Raw genomic sequence first — 13,405 nt, 5'->3', positions numbered from 1 at the left:
TCATATGATCAGATGCTCCTGAGTCCACAATCCAAGGTTTTTTACGTTTCTTACTAACAGTAAAGGCATTCAAAGAATTACCTTTGTGAGCCAAGGTTCCGGATCCTATGATGTGGTTGGAAGACGAACCAGATTGTGACTGTAGTAGTTTCTGGAGCATCTCCATTTGCTCCTTGGTGAAAGGGCTTGCTTCAGGTTGTGGTGATGGTTCATTTGTACCTACATGATTACCTCGTCCTTCTTTCTCAAGAGGCTGACGTGGTTTCCAATCTACTGGCTTTCCATGAATCTTCCAGCAAGTTTCTCTCGAGTGACCCGGCTTTCTGCAATGATCACACCAAGGCCTACCTCCTTTATTTTTCTGACGGTTGTCGATAGGAGCGAATTGAGTCTTAAGAGCCGAGCTTTCTGCCATATTCAGTTGTTGATGAGATCCCATCATGAGTTTTTTCCGACTTTCTTCGCGACGGACTTCAGAGAATGCCTCTCTAAGGTTAGGGAGCGGTTTTACTCCCATAATTCTTCCTCTGATTTCATCAAGATTTGTGTTCAATCCTAACAAGAATTTAAACACACGCTTCCCTTCGACAATCTTTTTATATAACAGACCATCAGTAACACACTGCCAGTTATGAACCTCAAACGTATCAAGTTGACGCCATAGACGAGTAAGGGTATTGAAATATTCAGTTACCGTAAGATTGTCTTGACGTAAATTGTGGAGGGAGCTTTCAAGCTGGATGATTTCAGATGTGTTTTCCTTGTCTGAAAACGTTTCTTTTGCCATGTCCCAGATCTCTTTGGCAGTATCAAATGACAGAAAATTTTCGCCAATGTCAGTGGTCATAGAGTTGACGAGCCACGACATGACCATATTATTTTCAGCTATCCACCTTTTGTAGGTTGATGCTGTGGTTTCTGGTAGCGCCGAGGCTCCGGTGATGTAGTCATCTTTCTCCTTTCCCCGTATAAACATTAACATGGATTGAGACCATTGCAAATAATTTTGCCCATTCAGTTTATGGGCAGTGATCGGAAGATGAGAGGTTTCCATTTGATGAGAGGATGAAGATGATGAGATGATAATATCAGAAGAAGAGGAGGATGAGTTGATAGTCATTCCGAAAGCTGGACCGTATTTAGTCATGCAATAGAAGGATATATTTGAGTAGAAGAGAAAAATTCGAATATTGACTGAAGAGGCGAAAATGACGAGACAGGATTACACCTGCTCTGATACCATGAGAAATATTAATATTGAGAGAGAGAGAGAGTGATTGAAAGACTAAACATAGACTTTTTATTTCAATGTCTTAAGCCTTACAATGCTACTCCATTATATAGGAGGTTTATACAATATGATCAGATGGAGGCCACGAGGCCACGAGGCCAAAAACACAAACAAGCAGGCCACGAGGCCACTACATATTTAACTATACATTAATATATATTATATCTATATCAGCATACACTCACCGAAAGCATATGAATTAAATAAAGCATATGAATTAAATAATCACCGAAAGCATATGAAATAAAGAAAAGGGCTTGATGCATATGGCATCTGATGAAAACGTGGCTTGATTTTCAACAATTCACATGAAATATGTTTCTGTGGAATCCATTTTCATGTGGATTGAACGTGCAATTAAGCCCACAGAGCTCATCACAAATCTTATTCCAGTGGTTTAAATAGTTGATTTTATTCTTATCATATTTATTTATTTAAAAATAAATAATTTGTTTTAAAAAATATACTTAGAAGTTAGAATCCGCTTGACAACGGGCTATTTTACTAAAAACAATTGTCAAAGTCATTCAAAAAGTCAAAAACTTAAAAGAATTTCAACTCATATAAAAAAAAAAAGTTAAAGATTCCTTCTTATTCACTCTAATTTTTGCATTAGTTTCATTTGGTTTAACTTATTAAAACAAGCCCTCAATATAATTATGTTAAATTTGTAGATTTTTTTTTTAATCTAAAAAAGGTCAGTATAATTTATTCTTTATTTTGTTACACTTGTTTTCTTTTATATAGGAGTTTCTATCGTAAGATAATTTTATTAGGTTGATTGACATTTATAAGAGTTCATCTTCCCATTTTTGTGTTTTCCTCCTAATTCAACTCCCTTTAGGGAGAATTGAACTTATTATCTCTCCTTAGGATTAAACCTTTAGAAGAGTCATGCTTATGTAACGCCCATTTGGGAAACGATTTTTTTAGTAACTTTTTGACTAAAATTTAAGGTACAAAAAAATAACAGTAATGCTACGCTCACAAAGAACCAAATACATAATCAAACACATAAATTTTTTGAACTTTCTAATACTTTTTTTAACTTTTCCACTGAAATCAACACTTCCAAGCGTGGCTGAATATTAGAGAATTGTGGGTCATATTTATGCAGACTTGTTTAGGGTAAGTTTTATACATATATATATATATATATACGCAATAATCTTTGACTTTTTTTTTTAAAGAAAGTATTTACATACAGATCTCTTAAACTAAAAAAAAAATATTATTTTGATTCCTTAAAAATTATACAAACATATAAATAGATCTCTTAAATTATTGAGAAGTATACCTTTGCCCCTAAACTATAAAAATATATAAATAAATCCCCTAAACTATTGATATGTTTCACTTTGACTCCTTCTATTAGGGGATTCAATTGATACATTTTTATAATTAAGGAGTTTGTTTGTACACTTTTATAGTTTACATATGGCATTATTGTATATATAGATATTTTCGCTTATCTTATAAATAATTTATTTATTTATTTGATTTTATTTTTTTTAACCACTCTTATCATCTTGATGCCCTCTTTTTTTAACCGTTGGCCATTTGGTTGAGTTTTTTTTTTTTTTGGCCTGTAATACAAATTGATTATATATATATATATATATTTTAGTGAATTTTATAAATATTTATTTTTTAGATACACTTTATCTAAACATTCTTAAAAAAGATAATATTTGTGAAACTTTTTCTAAAAAAATTCAACAAATACAAAGAATATTAAACTTACTCGAAAAAGAGCTTTTCGAGGGCGAAAATTCAAAACAGCCTCCGAACGACCGTGTGACTCTCACGGATAGCTTCCCCATGACAAATAGGACTTGTGAGAACTGACGGAACGTAATTTGGACCCGTAGGTTGGGAGTTAGAGCCGAATGCGCCCTAAACTTAGTAGAAAAATGGCGTTTCGGGGGCGAAAATTCAAAACAGCCCTCGAACCACTGTGTGGCTCACACGGACAGTTCCCCCATGACAAATAGGATTTGTGACAACTAACGGAATGTAATCCGGACCTGTAGGTTGGGAGTTAGAGCTGAATACGCCCTAAACTTAATCAAAAAAGGGCGTTTCAGGGGCAAAAATTCTAAACTGCCCCCAAACAACCGTGTGGCTCGCACAGATAGCTTCGCCATGACAAATAGAACTTGTGAGAACTGACGGAACATAATTTGGACTCGTAGGTTGGGAGTTAGAGCCAAATACGCCATAAACTTAGTCGAAAAAGGGCGTTTCGGTGGCGAAAATTCTAAACAGCCCTGAACCACTGTGTGACTTACATGGACAATTCCCCCGTGACAAATAGGACTTGTGCACAGAATGTAATCCGGACTCGTAGGTTTGGAGTTAGAGCCGAATACGCCCTAAACTTAGTCGAAAAAGGGCGTTTCGGGGGTGAAAATTCAAAACAGCCCCCAAACGACCGTGTGGCTCACACGGATAGCTTCCCCATGACAAATAGGTTGGGAGTTAAAGCCGAATACGCCCTAAACTTACTCGAGAAAGAGCTTTCCGAGGGTGAAAATTCATAACAGCCCCTGAATACGCCTTACACTAGTCAAAAAACTCACAACACTTGGTTTAAAAAGTGACAACTTTATGAAAATAACACCTACATATTCTAATAATTGCCTTTATATATTTATAGGACGAAGAAATTACATATTACATTGTTTGTGCTCTTGGTTGGAATAAATATTGCATGATACATATATATATATATATATACATTCTTTTATTTCCAAAAAGACATTTCTCGATTGTTCTACCTTAAATGCATGTTAGAACATGTTCTAGATGGCTGACTGAATTGATATTTTGTAACTAATTCTAATGTTTCGTTTTTTGTTTTTCTTTGTAGATGGCTTTGTTGCATGAACTTGTGGATAATCCATATTGGTGTATGGAGAAGAATTTTTCCTTTTGTGTACAACTAATATAATACTTTTGTCATTCTTAGCTTTTGTGTAGTTCATTATTACTGATACAAAAAACTTTTGGCAATCAACAAATAATGACTGTCGTGGCACATAGATTACCTTCTGTCGTGGTACATATATACCATTTGTCGGCATACATATAGGACATTTTGTCATGGTCTATAGAAAATTTTTGTCATTGTACATATATCACCTTTTGTCATCATACAGATTATGATGATAATTTGTACCATGCCAAATGGTAATTTCGCTTGGTAGTAAATGTATTTTTTTTATACAGAGGGCTTTGATTTTTGTATGATATATTTTGTATGGAATTATTATTTTAGTTTGGACAATAGTTGATTTGTATGGACTTTGACATTTGAAGTTATTTATTTTTGGTATATGGATGCAAACTGTGGAATAATTGATAGTATGTATCATTTTGTTTATATACATATTACAGGTTACATTGAATATAGACAGGTTGTGGAAAAATTATAATTTTCCGATAAAACATAATATCATGTTTTTGGCGACTAAACAATTTGTAGCTAAAAAGAAATTGGGAAAAGACATTTGGCGACTAAAATTTTAGTAGCCAAAAGAAAATCAAACATTTGGTGACTAAAATATTTCGTAGCTAAAAACAAAAAACTAAGGATAAAAACACTTTTGCCGACTAAAATTTTAGTAGCAAAAAATGTAGAACTTTAGGTGACCAAATATTTAGTAGCCAAAAGAGGAACTCTTTGCTGACTAAAAATTTAGTAGCCAAAGATGTGGGACTTTCGGCGACTAAATTTTTAGTAGCCAAAAGAACTCTTTGCCGACTAAAATTTTAGTAGCTAAAAATGTGCGACTTTAGGCGACTAAAAGTTTGGTCGCCGAAAAGGGTTTAATTTAATTTAATGTCCAACTTTTTGGCGACTAAAACTTTAGTCGGGAATTGTATACATTTGGCGACTAAAATGATTTTAGTCGCTAATTACCTTTATCGACAATTTTTTGGCAACTACTTTTGCCACCAAATAATTTAGTCGCTAAAACCATTCGACGACTAAAAATTAACTTTTGGTGACTAAAAATTTAGTTGGCAAAAGTGAAAATTCTTGTAGTGGTTTATAACTGATTAGATCGTGTTTTTGTCGACTTTGATTTGTAGGGTTTCTTCCTCTTCATCTCCAAAGCTTGAGGGAGGGATAATCTTAGAGTTATATATACAATTTTTTGCAAGATTATTCATGTTTTAAATATTTTATCATGTTTTGAGTGATCAATTTGGGTTCTCAAGATTGTTAAATCGTTGAATTCTCAAGATTGCATTGTGCACAAATGTTTTCAAAGGATAAAGATATATGTTTTTGAACTTGGCATGGCTAGTGCATTCATCCCATGAGATTGTATATAATATATATACTTTGTTAACGTTTTCTACTGGCTTTTGTGCTCATCCCTTTGGGATTTTGTACAGGAAATGATGTGGTGATCCTGCCAAGTTAGAGGTATGGAGGTTTGTTTTGAGAGCACAAGGCTCTTATCTTTTAGTGTAATTATTTTTGGCAAGCCAAGGGCGTTATGTGTATGGGTTTGAAAACCACTTTTGTATAACCGGGCTTAAGTCATGGAATTTGTAACCCTTGAGGGCATTTATTTGTAATTGACTTGTTACACCACATGCTATAGATTCATATACTAGGAATGTTGAATGTATATTTGCATATGGAATACTTTTGTAAATCTGTTAATGATTGTGGGGGCCGAGAATTGGGAGTCGTAGAGATTCCAGATAGTCGAATTTGGGAGAGCTGAGATTCGAAGCACTCGGCAATTGGCTTGAAAGCTCAAATCCAACCCTACTCGGCCAAATAACCGATTAAGCAAGGGGCCGAGTGAAGATCAGTCTATTATAAAATGTGCCGAATATGAGGTGGGAAATGGATCTAATCCCGAGACACAAAGAAGAAAAGATATAAATAGAAGAAACATCAGCCAGAAGGAGGTATATGAGAATTGTTGTGCTAAACTTAGAATACAAGCATTCTTGAGCGTTGAGACTGACTTGTCCGTCGGAGTGCTAATTCTGGCACCCCCGACCGGAATGTTTATTCCTTTTCAGGTGACTAGAAGAGGATCACGAGCGTTTCCCAGGATCAGAAGAGTATTTTCAAACCACTTCTCCATAATTGGCGCCGTCTGTGGGAATACTCAAGCACATCCATGGCGAGCGTGACGAAAGATCCTCCGACAGTCACTGTCAACCCTATACCGCAAGATGAAACCACTCTAACAAACATGCTTGGAACAGAGACTATCACCGCAAGACGTGCCTTGAATTTTGCTTCACTCTCGACTTCGGAGCACAAAGCAATACAAGCGATCCTGGAACAAGCAAAGCAAAACGAACAAAGATTGGAGAACATGATCGCAGAGAACGAGCGTCTCCGTCAGGATTTGGCCTTGGAGATGGCGAAGTCCAAACAAGTTGCATACCAAGGCCCGGAATGACCCGTGAGGGCAGCTGGTCGACGATCTCGAGCCCGAGAACAAGATACTGATAGCAACTCTGACTCATTATCCTCGGAGCCCAAGAAGAAAGGACGATCTGAAATTTCCAGTTCTTCTGAAGAGAGTCCCCGTGCAAGGCGTAAGCGAAGAAGAAACAGCTCGGATGACGATCAACACGATCCTTTTGTACGACGGATTGCAAAGGCAGTGCTACCCAAGAAATTCAAAGCACTGTCATTCACCTTGTACGACGGTAAATTGGTACAAGATGGCCAGCTACAATAGTATGTCCGAAAAGACAACCCAACCAAAGCAATAGCCTTGACACAAGATTCACATTCGTTCCGCGTGATCCACATGATATACAGCCTGCCAATGTCATCGGCGGTGCACGCGATTCAATTGAAGTCTAACCCTCAAGAGCAACTCACTCCGGCTAAACGGCCCCATGAAGCCGAGGTTATCACTTTTGATGATTCGGATTTGGCCGGAGTAACACTGCCCCACATTGATCTCTTGGTAATTGAGTTACGTGTAAACCAATTCACAGTTGAGCGCGTACTCATTGATCCGGGGAGCACATCGGAGATTATGTACTACAAGACATTCACTAAACTTGGCTTTTCCGAATCGGATCTCTCTTCGGCCCCTTATCCACTATTCGGCTTCAATGCCAATCCAGAGTACCCGCTGGGGAAAATTAGACTTCCCGTTCGAGCAGGCTCCCGAACAGTGGATGTGGGATTCTTGGTCATCAAGCTGTCGTTGCCGTATAATCTCATCATGGGGCGATCCTAGTTGCATACTATGCGAGCCGTGCCCAGCACCTATCATCAGCTGCTCCGCTTCCCGACAGAACGCGGTATTGAGCAAATCCATGGCTCTCAGAAATTGACACAAGCATGTTATCTCCTTGTTGAGAAAACGCCAAAGGAACTACAGGTGAATTCCATTGAGTTGTCGGATCGAGAAAGCCTCGACGATGTTGGGCGGCTCCCAAATGAAAAGGCAACGGAAGACTTAGAACGAGTTCAAATCGATGGAAGCCCAGACAAGTTTTTCATGGTCGGCGCCTCCTTGAATCAGGCCGACAGACAGCAACTACTATCTTTCCTGCTCAGCAACCTTGATGTCTTTGCATGGACTCCGTACGAGATGTCGAGTATAGATCAGTCAGTTTAACAGCACCATTTGAATGTCGATCCTAAGTGCAAGCCGATCATTCAGAAAAGCCGGCGGTCAGCCGCAGAGCACACTGCCGCCGTTGTTGAGGAGGTTGACAGGCTGCTTGACGCCGGAGTAATTAGGGAGGTGACCTACCCTACATGGCTCTCTAATACAGTGGTTGTGAAGAAGAAAAATGGGACTTGGCGAGTGTGCGTCGACTTCACAGACCTAAACAAAGCCTGCCCAAAGGATTGTTTTCCTCTTCCCAAAATAGACCAGCTTGTAGATGCTACGGCGCGCCATCAGCGTATGAGCTTCCTTGATGCCTATAGAGGTTATCATCAAATCGCTATGCATCCGGAGGACCAAGAGAAAACTGCATTCCTCACCCCAAGAGGAACCTATTGCTATAAGGTAATGCCTTTTGGGTTGAAGAATGCAGGGGCAACCTACCAGAGACTGGTCACTACCATATTCAAGGAGAAACTCGGCAAAACTACGGAAGTGTACATTGACGATATGGTGGTCAAGTCCAAAGAAAAGCAGAATCATATAGCCGATCTGGAAGAGACATTCGGCATCCTACGCAACTATGGAATGAAGTTGAACGCTTCCAAATGTCTGTTTGGTATCGGCTCTGGCAAATTCTTGGGCTACATTGTCAACCACAGAGGAATCGAAGCCAACCCAAGGCAAATCACAACAATCCTAGAGCTCGGCTCCCCTCGTTCAGTAAAGGATGTTCAAAAGTTGATGGGGATGGCTGCCGCACTCAACAGGTTTATCAGTCGGTCCACAGATCGCTGCCTACAATTCTTTCATACACTACAGCAGGGCAAGGCCTTTGAATGGTCCGCCGAGTACGGAGCCGCTTTCAACGCACTCCTGACAACACCCTCTGCTGGCGACCCGCTCATTTTGTACCTGGCAATTTCTGACCGAGCCGTCAGCGCCGTATTAATAAAGGAAGAATTGGGAGAACAACGACCAGTGTATTATGTGAGCAAGCCAATGGTTGAGCCGAAACACGCTACCTTCCGCTGGAAAAGCTCATCCTAGCCCTAGTTATGGCAGTAAGGAAACTCATGCATTACTTCCAGGGGCATAGCATTGGGGTGCTAACAGATTATCCCTTCCGATCAGTACTACGCAGTGCGGAAGCATCTGGACGTGTTTCAAAGTGGGCTCTGGAACTTGGCCAGTACGATATTCAATTTCTACACAGAACCTCAATCAAGGGACAGGTGCTTGCCGACTTTATCGCCAAATTCACTGGGGGCCTTGCCGATTTCAAGTCTGATGTCGCCGACTTCAAGTTAGATTAAATTCGACCGAAGCCGAACTGGAGGATTTATGTTAGGGACATTTGGTAGTTGTATTGTGATGGATCGTCCAATCAACAGGGCAGTGGAGCTGGAGTTGTAATCATGACCCCCGACGGCGCAACAATTGAGCAGGCCATCAAGCTCGGCTTCGAAGCATCAAATAATGAAGCCGAATACGAAGCCCTTTTAGCCAGTTTGCAGAATGCGCATATTCTAGTTGCTCGGCGTCTGCTTGTGTTTTGTGACTCAAAACTGGTGATCAATCAGCTAAATGGGGAGTACGCGGCAAGAAACGACCGTATGGCGGCCTACATGAAAACGGCCAATTCCCTGTTGGCAAAATTTGATCATCATGAGTTGAACCAGATAACACGTGATCAGAACACCCATGCAGATGCCTTGACTTGCCTAGCCTCCGCAATCAACTCAGAGATTAAACGGACCATCGAAGTAGGATTCATCCCAGAGCCAAGCATTGGCCCTTCGGAGGAAGTCCAAATCAACGTTATAGAATCTGCACCAAGTTGGATGGATCCCATTGTTGCATTCCTATCTTCTGAACAACTCCCAGAGGACAAGAAAGAAGCACACAAGCTGCGAAACAAAGCCATGCGATACTACTTGAATCCGCAAGGAAGGCTTTATAAAAAGTCACTCTTTGGCCCATATTTGGAATGTGTGCACCCGGACAAAGTCGAGGAGCTTCTGACTGAGATGCACGAAGGCAGTTGTGGTGCCTATTCCGGCGAACACTCTTTGGCCCATCGAGCTATACCGCAGGGGTATTATTGGCTGACAATGAGAGCGAACGCCGAGTGTTATGCAAAAAAGTGTGAACAGTGCCAGAAATTCTCCCCATTAAACCATTTGCCTGCTGAAGAGTTGAACTCTATCGCCAGTCCTTGGTCGTTCGCCCAGTGGGGGCTTGATATCGTAGGACCATTGCCGAGGGCCCCAGGGAACAAGCAATACCTGATCGTCGCAACAGATTACTTCACGAAATGGGTCGAAGCAGAGGCATTAACACACATTTGAGATGCAGACGTTAAGCGTTTTGTGTGGAGGAACATCATAACACGATTCGGCATTCCCAGAGCTCTTATCTCAGACAACGGCACCCAGTTTGATTGTGACGTATACCGAGAGCTGTGCAGCAAATATGGTATTCGGCCTTACTTTTCTACGTCGGCTTACCCCCAAAGCAATGGCCAAGCCGAAGCCTCTAATAAATCCATCTTGAACGGAATCAAGAAGAGGCTGGAGAAAGCCAAAGGCAAATGGGTCGAAGAATTGCCGAGTGTACAGTGGGCTCATTGAACTACACCGAGAAGATCGACTGGAGAAACGCCGTTTTCCCTATGCTTTGGAACCCAGGCAATCTTACCCCTGGAGATCGGCCACCCGACACTCAAGTCGCAAAGTTTTGATACGAGCCAAAACAACATGATGCTGGCTTTGGATTTGATTCTAATCGAAGAATGAAGAGACCGAGCCCTTGCGTCCATGGCACGGTACCAGCAACAGCTGGCAAAGTCATATAATCAATGCGTTCAGCTGCGCCGCTACACACCAGGAGAGTTGGTCCTGAAGAAGGTGCTCCCAGTTGACAGGAAATCGGCCGATAGAAAATTGGGTCCTAACTGGGACGACCCCTATCAGATCGATTCGATCGCTGGAGTAGGGGCATATCGGCTCAAAGACATGTCAAGAAGGAGTCTGCCACGTCCTTGGAATTCCACGCATTTACGCAAATTTTATCATTAACCCGACTTGTGGGACATGATGCTTGTTCCGAACTGTTCGCCATGTATATCTCTTTTTCTGTAAAACAAAGATTCCCATTCACCTACTACAGAATCTAGTTCAAAGATATTCCGATTAAAGCCTCTGGATTCGGAGCTCCACCGGTGAATGACGTCTTTGGGCCGTTAAAGCCTCCGGATTCGGAGCGCCCTTTGTGGATATCAGGATTGGCCAAATAAAGTCTCCGGATTCGGAGCCCCATCGGCGAATGACGTCTTTGGGCCGATTAAAGTCTCCGGATTCGGAGCACCCTTCGTGGATATCACGATTGGCCAAATAAAGTCTCCGGATTTGGAGCCACATCGGCGAATGACGTCTTTGGGTCGATTAAAGCCTCCGGATTCGGAGCCCCATCGGCGAATGACGCCTTTCGGCCATTAAAGCCTCCAGATTCGGAGCGCCCTTCGTGGATATCACAATTGACCAAATAAAGTCTCCGTATTCGGAACCCATCGGCAAATGACGTCTTTGGGCCGATTAAAGCCTTCGGATTCGGAGCCCCACCGGCGAATGACGTCTTTGGGTTGTTAAAGCCTTCGGATTCGGAGCACCCTTCGTGGATATCACGATTGGCCAAATAAAGTCTCCGAATTCGGAGCCCCATCAGCGAATGACGTCTTTGGGCCGTTAAAGCCTTTGGATTCGGAGCGCCCTTCGTTGATATCACGATTGGCCAAATAAAGTCTCCAGATTTGGAGCCCTATCGGCGAATGACGTCTTTGGGCCGATTAAAGCCTCCGAATTCGGAGCGCCCTTCGTGGATATCACGATTGGCCAAATAGTCTCCAGATTCGGAGCCCCATCGGCAAATGACGTCTTTGGGCCGATTAAAGCCTTCAGATTCGGAGCCCCACCGGCGAATGACGTCTTTGGGCTGTTAAAGCCTCCGGATTCGGAGCCCCATCGGCGAGTGACGTCTTTGGGCCAATTAAAGCCTCCAGATTCGGAGTCCCATCGGCGAATGACGTCTTTGGGCCGTTAAAGCCTCTGGATTCGGAGCCCCATTGGCGAATGACATCTTTGGGCCGATTAAGCCTTCGGGCCGTGCGTAACACAATGATGTCGATTAAATCAGGCCAATCAATGTCCATTTACTTGTCTGAAATACGTTTCTTCAAACATGTATATAATAAAACACATGCAAGCACGTGTGTGCTGGAAAAAAAAAAATTATAACAAAACATTGAAAATAATTTTTTTTTATTTTTTATTATTCAACCAACCAATAATCACATAATTCTAGACGCAATCCGCGTTTGAACATTACAATGAATATTTTTATTCGGCGTCGCCCTCATCATCGCTCTTTTCAACTTCAAAGGCGGAAAAGGGCAAATGATCATGATGATCCAGGCCACATAAGTTGGAATCGACACCCTTTGCTCGGAGAGCCTCTGCAGCCTGAAGAACCGCGATCCAACCATGCTTAAAAGCCTGATTCTCTCATCGGCAGACCTCCTCAGCAAGTGTCTCTTTCGTTTTGTCAATCCCAACCTTCCGACCAGCATGGAAGCCCTGCTCGTAACCCTTGGCCCTCGTATTTTCTACGGCAAACATGCTTGCCGTATCTCGATCGGCGATGGCATGACTAAATAGCCGTTGGGTCACCCTCTCGTCCACAATCGGGTTAGATTGACCCGCTGCATGCGGATTGGCGACTTTAACCTTCCTAAGCTCCCTAAGCTCGCCCTCGGCTTTCTCCGCACGAGCCTCCGAACTGCGGACCCATTCATCCATTTTCTCCATCTCCCGCCGCGCAGCACGCAGACGCATGCCGTCTTTGTAGGCGGTGTATAGCCCTTTCACCGCCCCATGAATACCTTCTCGAAACACTTTGAAATCTCGTCGTCCAACCATCGATTGTTGGACTTCCGGTGGAAATATCTATCGAACGAACTCGACCGCTACACCCGGATCATTGACGATGGAATCTGCCTCAGTCATCGGTTTATTCCCCACGAACACCGCAAAACTCAATGGTCGTGGCGTCGCGTCTGACTTATTCCTCGGTCGTGGTCGCGAGGAGCTTCCCCGTTGATGCTTCTCTCTTCAAGGTGATCTGCTTCGACGGCTTAAAGGTTGACATTTTTCGCTTTCCTTGGACGTCCTTCCTCCCGTACGTGCAGGCTTGCTGCTGCGATTCATCGCAATATCTAGCTTAGCCAGCGTTCGTCCCTCTCCTCTGCTGTTGAAGAACAGTCTGTTTGACATTCGCCCTCGCCCCAAGCTAGTTCAAATCGAGTCTGATTAAGAATAAGTGGACCCACTGGCGCAAACTCACCCCATTTATTCGTAGGTATGCAGTGACCCCGAGGCAATTTCATTAACGCTTTTAGCAGTCTCCAAACGACGGATGCTGATTGATATGTGCCACAGCC

The sequence above is a fragment of the Camellia sinensis genome, chromosome 13 (genome assembly GCF_055761805.1).
Source record: "Camellia sinensis isolate YWXY chromosome 13, ASM5576180v1, whole genome shotgun sequence".
NCBI classification, from domain to species: domain Eukaryota; kingdom Viridiplantae; phylum Streptophyta; class Magnoliopsida; order Ericales; family Theaceae; genus Camellia; species Camellia sinensis.
Note: the sequence above shows the minus strand (reverse complement) of the source record.